The sequence below is a fragment of the Carya illinoinensis genome, chromosome 16 (assembly GCF_018687715.1).
Source record: "Carya illinoinensis cultivar Pawnee chromosome 16, C.illinoinensisPawnee_v1, whole genome shotgun sequence".
Taxonomy (NCBI): Eukaryota; Viridiplantae; Streptophyta; class Magnoliopsida; order Fagales; family Juglandaceae; genus Carya; species Carya illinoinensis.
In genome coordinates this window covers 18,086,808-18,095,523 of record NC_056767.1, presented here as the reverse complement: position 1 = coordinate 18,095,523, position 8,716 = coordinate 18,086,808, and positions in this window count along the sequence as shown.

The window sequence follows — 8,716 nt, the reverse complement described above, 5'->3', positions numbered from 1 at the left end:
TAGGAGGTTGTTGCAAATGTATCCATTGGTTTTGCAGCTATTATTGGTCCAAGATAATGGACGAAAATAGTCTTTTGCGATGATAAAAATGTCGCAAAAGACTTTCTTTCACAGCGAGTTATTAAACTGCTGCAAATGATAAACAAGTTGACATCATTTTTTCTACATGGTTGCAGTCTTATTGCGGCGCTACAATAAAAATGTTGCAGTCCTATTATACTTAAATGCTGTCATTTCATGAGACCATTTGTAATAGTTATTTCTCGCATGTATTAATATTATTTTCAGCGAATGACAAAGCGATACTAAACATATTATAAACAATGATTATTGAAAATCGATGAAATATTTTGTTCCCTCCATTTTTTTGGCAACCATTGGGCATTGAAGTAAAAGACGCCGATGAAAATTTAATGCGGCAATTATTCAGCTCCAGAAAAGGTCTAATTCCTTGTAGTATGTATATATTTAGTATTTTGAATTTTTATTCATATTTGTACGTAATGGGTCACATATCAAATGTTGTGCTTACACGTTAACTTGTGAATAGTAGAACTCAGATGCAAATCGAAATAACATTGGAGCAAATTCCCACTCTCTATGATCAGTTGACCAAAGTTTTTGGAATTTTTAGATGCCTAAAGCAGCACGTCTTGACTGCAATATTGGCAAGCCTCATGGATTACAATCGCGTAACACAATTCTTTTATTTAAGCGGGACCAGCTAGCATATCCTACGTCAGCGCAACAATAGTACGAAGGAAAGAATAGAAGGAGCGCTACGTGTACGTCCTAGGCCATATATATTTTTTATTCGCTTTAGAATAATATATGCATATGATCAGAAAGAAGCAAGCTAATTTCAATCCACCTTCCTGGACATAATCTCAGATTCTTCTATTTTCTTGATTTCGTTTCACTGTTTGCATATTTTCTTGATTAATTTCTTGCTATGACTGACACAATGGCGGTGGGAGAGCTCCTTCTTTCTGTATTTCTTCTAGTGTTGTTTGACCAATTGGCGTCTCCCGAATTGTCGAGATTTGCTCGCCAAGAGGGACTTCGAAAACAACTGGAAAAATGGGGTAAAACCATGACAACAATTCAAAAGGTCCTTGATGATGCAGAGGAGAAGCATCTCACTGAAACGGCAGTGAAAGCTTGGCTTGATGATCTTAGAGACTTGGCCTACGACGTGGAAGATATACTGGATGAGTTCACCACATAAGTTCTACAACGCAAGTTGATGGGTACTGAAAGTCAGGCTAGCACTCGTATGGTACGAAATCTCGTCTCTGCTTGTACTAGTTTAACTCCAAGTGCTGTTAATATCAAGTTTAGGCCACTAAGGTCAAAGATAGATAAAATCAAATGCTGGCTTTAATGATCTCGTGACACAAAAAGATCAACTTAATTTGAATGAAAATGCTTACGGGAGACCAAACAAAAAGAGAGAGCTACCGCCCTCAACTTCCGTGGTAACTGAAGATCACACATACGGTAAGGAGGAAGTCACAAAGGCTATACTTGAATTATTGGTTAGTGAAAAGTTAAGGTGATTCCTATCATTGGTATGGGGGGTATCAGAAAGACTACACTGGCCCAACTAGTTTACAATGATTAAAAGTTTGAAGAGTTTTTTCGATCTAAAAGCTTGGGCTTGTGTTTGGAAAGATTTTGATGTTGCTAAGGTTACGATAACAATATTACAATGTGTGACGTTGGAAAACTGTGATGGCAAAGATCTAAATTGGTTGCAAGTCAAATTGAAGGAGAAACTACTTGGAAAAAGGTTTCTAGTAATTCTTGATGATGTTTGGAACGAGAACTACAGTCATTGGATTCTCCTACGTGGTCCTTTTAAAGCAAGGGCTCCAGCAAGTAGCATTGCCATCAGAACTCGAAATCAAGGAGTCTCCTCATTGATGAGAACCATTAAAGTTGAAGCTTTTTTGTTGGAGTTGTTGGCATATGATGCTTGTTTGTCCATATTTTGCCAAGATGCATTGGATGCAAAAGACTTCAGTGCGCGCACATCCAAACCTTAAAGATTTTGGAAAGGAAATTGTTACAAGGTGTAAAGGCTTGCCTTTGGCTGTAAAATCTGTTGGAGGCCTCTTACGCAATACACAAGACCACAACACGTGGAAAAAAGTTTCGAAGTGTAAGATATGGGATATACCCAAGGAGAGAAGTGGAATTGCTCCTGCTCTTATGTTAAGCTATCACAATCTCCATTCACATTTAAAGAGATGATTTGCGTATTGTTCAACACTACCAAAGGACTATGAATTTGAGGAGAAGGAGGTGGTACTATTATGGATGGTGGAAGATTTGATTCAATTATCACAAGAAGATGAGGAAATGGAAGATTTGGGTACCAAGTATTTCAGAATTTGTTGTCAAGGTCATTTTTCCAACAGTCACGTATCAATAAATCACGATTTTTTATGCACGATCTCATCAATGATTTAGCTCAATTGGTTGCCGGTGATATATGCGTTGAAATGGAAGATAGAGTTAAGGACAATCAGCAAGGGAATATTTCTCTGACGACACGCCACTCAATCTTACTTGGGTGGCCAATATGATGTTACTAAAATTTTCGATTTGGTTTAACATCTCCTTCATTTCCTCATATGGTTTCCTTGGCATTAGAAAATTGTTACATGTGCACGGCATTGCCCCCATTCGGGCAACTTCCATTACTCAAATTTCTTTTGATCGAGGGCATGTCTAGCGTGAAGAATGTTGGTCACGAGTTTTGTGGAGAAGTTTCGTCGCAATGCTTTAAATCCTTGGAGACTTTGAGTTTTAAGAAAATGAAGAAGTGGGAATGCTGGACTCCTTTCAAAGAATTCCCAAACCTACGTGAACTTTCCCTTGTTCGGTGTCCCAAGCTATTGGGAAAGTTATCGAAAAGCTTTCCTTTTACTAAACAAAGTTGAGATAAATGATTGTGGGCTATTGGACATTTCAGTTTCAAGCTTTCCAGATCAATGCAAAATAGTAATTGATAGAATATTCGAAGGGGTGGTGTGCAGAAGTAAGGTTACATTCAAGTCAATAAGATTTGATTCTGTTCAAACAATCTCAGAACTCACTTCATGTAGAATAGAAGGATTTGATGTGGAGGGGCTAACAAAGTTAGAATATTTGGACATACGGAATTGTGAGAAACTCATATCTTTGGTGGCAGAAGATTAGGTAGAAGAGGGGCTCCAACTGGGTATGCCATCCACACTCAAAACAATCTGGATCCAGAAATGCAAAGCCTTGGAATCCTTACCAAAGGCAATGATATACAACAGCCCTTGGCTTGCATTTATTCGCATTTATGAATGTGATTCGCTAAAGCACTTTGCAAGAGGCCATGAGCTACCTCCAACTCTAAAGAGGCTTGAATAAAAGGGTGCAAGAATATGCCAAAATTGGTGGAGGATGATGATGATGATACCATGAACAACTGCAGTACCATCCCATCTCTTCTTAAGGAGTTGGACATTAAGGTTTGTCCATCCCTAGAATCCTTAATATCAAACGGAGAATTACCTGCGACACTTCGAGAACTCAGTATTGTCAATTGTCCAAAGCTGGAGTCAGTAGCTAAGAATTTTCTTGATAACTCGTCTCTTGAAAATATCACCATCTCTAAATGGGAAAATCTCAAGTTATTGAATGAATGTGACTTGCTCCCTCCCAACCTGAGACAACTTTGAATACTCCATTGTGAGAAAATAAAGATACTGCCTCGTGTATACAAAACGTCACCTCTCTTCAAAGTTAGGCAGTAAGGAATTGTCCGAGCATTCAACCATTTCCAGTAGAAGGTTTTCCCGTAAACATAACTACACTTGGCATCTCTCATCTTGAAATCCCTGATGCCTTGTTCATTTGGGCGCAGAACAACCTCGCTTTTCTTAAGCAACTTCATATTGGTGGATGTCATAATCTGGTGTATTTTCCAGAGATGGCGTTGCCCAGCTCTCGAACAAGCCTCTGCATCTCAGACCTCTCGAATCTAGAAAGCCCGTCTTCCAAGGGCTTAAGAAAACTCGACCGTCTTGAAACACCGTAGGTCTATAACTTCGAGAAGCTCACATGTTTTTCGGAGGATGGACTGCCTCCGTCACTCCTAGAGCTTCATATCTCTAATTGCCAAAGGTTGAAGTCCTTCCCAAAGAATGGCCTACCTCCCTCGGTCCAGTGTAACACTTCTGTAAACTGTAATGTGTATGATAGAATTTCTCACTTAGAGGGTGAGTACCTCCAGATTCAGACGAGAGAAGAATGAGAGATTTGAGAATAAACTGCATAATACTTTTTGCATAAAGCTGAATATTTCCAGCGTCTGCCTACTCATACAGCAGAGGCCTTAACAGAAAGTGGTCCCAACCAATGGGATATTGACAACTATTAAAAGGATATAATAGACATTACAAACGTAAATGTTAGTAAAATAGTAAACAATGTCCTTAAGAGTCATTTAACTATTCAATACTTGATGCTGCCTCTTCCACGTAAAAGCTTCAGATGCTTTCCACCTCTTTGATCCAACGGCTACGAACTAACTCCACCTTACTAACTTTACCCTTAGTCAAATGCCGGCTGTCTCACGTACCCATCTTCTTCGTTCTTCCTCATACGCTAGCCTTCCGAAACGCCATTATTCTGCCTTTCCTCCATCTGCTACCAAGCTTGTGACAATACCCCACCGTTAGAACACCTTGCCTGCAAGGTGGGGATACTGATTTTTCAAACTCACATACGACTCCCAAGTAGCATCTTCGGGTCCCTGTCCTTGCCACCTCGTCAGCACCTGTGTGACTGGTTTGTTGTTCTTCTTCACCATGCGACGGGCCAAAGCTTCCTCAGGTTCCGGTTTTAAGATCCTTGTAGCATCAACAGGGGGTATGGTGGCTAAAGGAGCAATCTTTGCTCCGATCTTGGATTTCAACTGGGACACATGAAATGTGGCGTGGATCTTGGCGGTAGGGGGAAGATCCAGGCGATAGGCCACTGATCCGACCCTCTCCAGTACTTGGAATGGCCCATAGTATCTTGGGGCTAGCTTGAGGTCCCTCCTCTACGACACTGTGGTCTGCCGGTACGGCTGTAGACGGAGGTACACCCACTCACCGATGGTAAACTCCCTTTCCGACCTCTTTAAATCTGCATATTTCTTCATCCGTTCTTGGGCCCGTTGTAAATTCATTTTGAGAGTTTTCATAATCTATTCCCTGGTAATTAACTCTTCATCCACAGACTCGATTTTTGTCGTGCCAGGCACATAGCACCTGAGGCGAGGTGGGGCATATCCGTATAAGGCTTCGAATGGAGACAGCCTTGTGGAGGAATGCACATTAGTGTTGTACCACCATTCGGCCAAGGGGACCCACTTGGACCAATTTCTTGGCTGATCTCCTGCAAAACAACGTAGGTAATTTTCCAAACTTTTGTTTACTGCTTCTGATTGGCCGTCTGATTGAGGGTGGTAGGCTGTTGAGAAAGCCATTTGTACCCCCTGCAAATTAAAGAACTCCTGCCAAAATTGGCTAGTGAATGTTGAATCTCTGTCTGATATGATGGTTAGGGGTAAGCCGTGTAGTTTGAATATGTGTTTTAGGAAAAGTTGGGCTATGTGTTTGGCTGTGTATGGATGGGAAATGGGCGTGAAATGGCTGTATTTGGTGAGGCGATCCACCACCACCCACAAGCTGTTGTAACCTTGTGATGTGGGAAGGCCTTCAATGAAGTCCATGGTGATATTTGACCATGGTTGGGATGGTACGGGTAAGGGTTGTAAGAGTCCGGCAGGGTACTTGTTCTCATGTTTCACCCTCTGGCACACATCACATTCTCTCACAAATTTCTTCATATCCGCCTTAAGTCCAGCCCAGAAAAACTCCCTCCGAGCCCTATGCATGGTTTTATCAAACCCAGCATGGCCTCCTAAGGCATTGCTATGCACCAAATCCAGCAGCTTAGCCTTAAAAGATTTATCATCTGGAACAACTATCCGCCCCTTATACAACATCAGGCCATCTCTATAATTGTAATGGGGTGGCAGAGGCTTAGAGACCAGTTCTTGAAACTGTGGGTCCTTCCCATAGGCCGTTTTCAACTCAACCAGCCAATCCACCGTAGGGAAGGAGAGTAAACAAAGCATAGCATCTTCTGGTTCTGTTTTTCTAGATAGTGCTGATTGAGCTGAAATATTGCACATTTTTACTATTTAAAACCAATGTATTTTAAATTCATCATGACATTATTATTGGTTTTAAATAGAAAAATGGTTCAAATGAATAAATCAAAGTTGTGATTTTAATTGATTAAAAGCATGAATTTATGCTTGAATTCTACCAACTATTGATTACTGTGCATTCTGATCTGTTCCTCTAGAATTGAGAAACAAAATAAACTGAACTAGGTCGATATTGGAATGGCTTCACATGTCTTCATTTTTGTGATCACAGTTCATTGGACACATATTTTTGCCCTTTGTGCATGAGTTATGAGTTCACATACTTCAAATAAATGTTTATTTTGTTTATCTTGCATGTTTGGTTATGTCTTTCTCTCTTATTGATTCTCTACTTTTCATTTCCATTTGTTCATGCAATGCATATTCCAGGCCTTTGTTCTACAACAAAAAAAGGTGATTTAATGAAGATATCATGGATCCAAGCATATATGGTGATGAATATAGGCTTTGAGCTTCAAGAGACCAAGTTTAATCAAATCCAACAAGAAGCTTTTGTGTCCACCGAAATTATATGAAGAAGAAGGCTGCTACTCTCCACCAAATTAAACATTAAAAAAGTCACAAAAGGCTGCTTCATTTCCATTGAATTAGACAATCAAAATGAAGGAAGAAAGAAAAGAAAACATGTGACAAATTGAAAGGAAGTAGCCGTGTAAATCAATGAAGAACATGTGATGAATTTCGGCTGAAATTGATTGGAGGAATGAATTTGCAACTTGGAGCAGCTATTTATATATATATATATATATATATTGCTGGATGAAGAAATCAAAAGAGAAGAAGCCGTGCCTAACCATGAAGAAATCAAAGGAAGAAGCCGTGACTAACCATGAAGAAATCAAAGGGAGTTTGGCGCCTACTTGACATATATATATTGATGGATGGAATGGAGACATGTGCTGAAATGAATTGTGAGGGAATTTGGACCGGTCAAAGCAGTAGGTGAATGAAGAAACATGTGCTTAAATTGAAGAAACAAAATGAAGAAACCGAACAAAGAGTTAGGCAAGAGTTAGGCAAGAGTTGAATAAGAAGTTAGGCATGTTGGACTTTGTTGTTTGGTTTGAATTACTAAACCAATTGAATAAAATAAATGAAGAGGAAACCAATGGAAGACACGGCAAAAGAAAGAAGAATGCAATGCAAGACACAAAATAAAGAAAGAGGAATGCAAGGCCAAAAATGAGTGAAAGCAAGATTGAAGATTTGGTTGTCGGGTGTGAATGCAAAACCAATTGGATGAGAGATGAAGTAGCCAAGATTTTTGGCTATAAAAGGAGGTGCACAACCGAAACTTATAGAAAACAATTTTTAGAGAACATTTTAGAGTACAATTGTGTACAATTGAGGACAACTCAATCTTAGAAAAACACTTGTCAACACACAATTTTCTGCTATTTACTTGAAAGAATTAGCTCCTTTTTGTTTTAAGAAATTTTGTTTCTCCTTTTAAGTTTCAAAGCTTTGTTGTTTTAGCATATTTTTTTAGTGCATTAATATTTGTTCTAGAATTGTATTTCATTTAGTGTAATACATTAATTTCCATTAAGTTACTAGTTTGTTTCATCTCTAGTTTGTTTCATTTCTAGTTTGTTTCATTACTAGTTTGTTTCATACAATAAAAGGAATTGTTTTAGAAGTTCTAAATTAATTGTTTTACCTTAATTTATTGCAAGAAAGATTTAAGCTTTTGTTTTTGTTTTTGATTTTTCTGAATATCATACGTGAAGAGCAGAGGAATTGTTCTAGAGTTTTTATACGTAAGAAATTGTTCCTTTTCGTTTCGAATTTCAATCGAATCGTGAAAGGACGTTTTCATTTAGATTTTTCATTCCCTATTTTATTTAACTTCAGTTTAAAGTTTATAGAATACTTTTGAGTTTCTGTTTACTTATTTCATGTTATTTATTTTTCTTACTTCTTTAAGTTTTCATTTAATAGTGATTACAACTGTTATATGTTATTTTGAGAATTCGTAATTTAATTCTAGAATCTTAGTTTTGGGCATTTTTAATTTTTCCGTTCATGTTTTGTCAATTACTTTCTAATTTAGTTTAATACTTAATTTAGTTTAATTAAATTCTGCGTTTAATTTATTAGTCTTTTACATTCCAATCCAACAAACAAAAAAATTCAAAAGACATGAATCTAGTCCATGACTAGTACCCTTTTTCATCCATTGCATATACCATCATATTATTTTCTCTTTGTGAAGTTTTTCACAGTTTTTCAACAAGTTTAATTTTAAGCAACTTTTCCCTGAGGAGACGATCTAGGAATTTATTCCTAATTATTACACGACATCCTTCTGCACTTGGGATAGCATTAGTGCTACTCATTTTTGAGTGAGTCAAGTGCATCCGCCACACGATTTTCCTTTCCCTTCTTGTATTCGACTATGAAGTCGTAGCCCAACAACTTAGTCAACCATTTTTGCTGCATGGGGGTGCC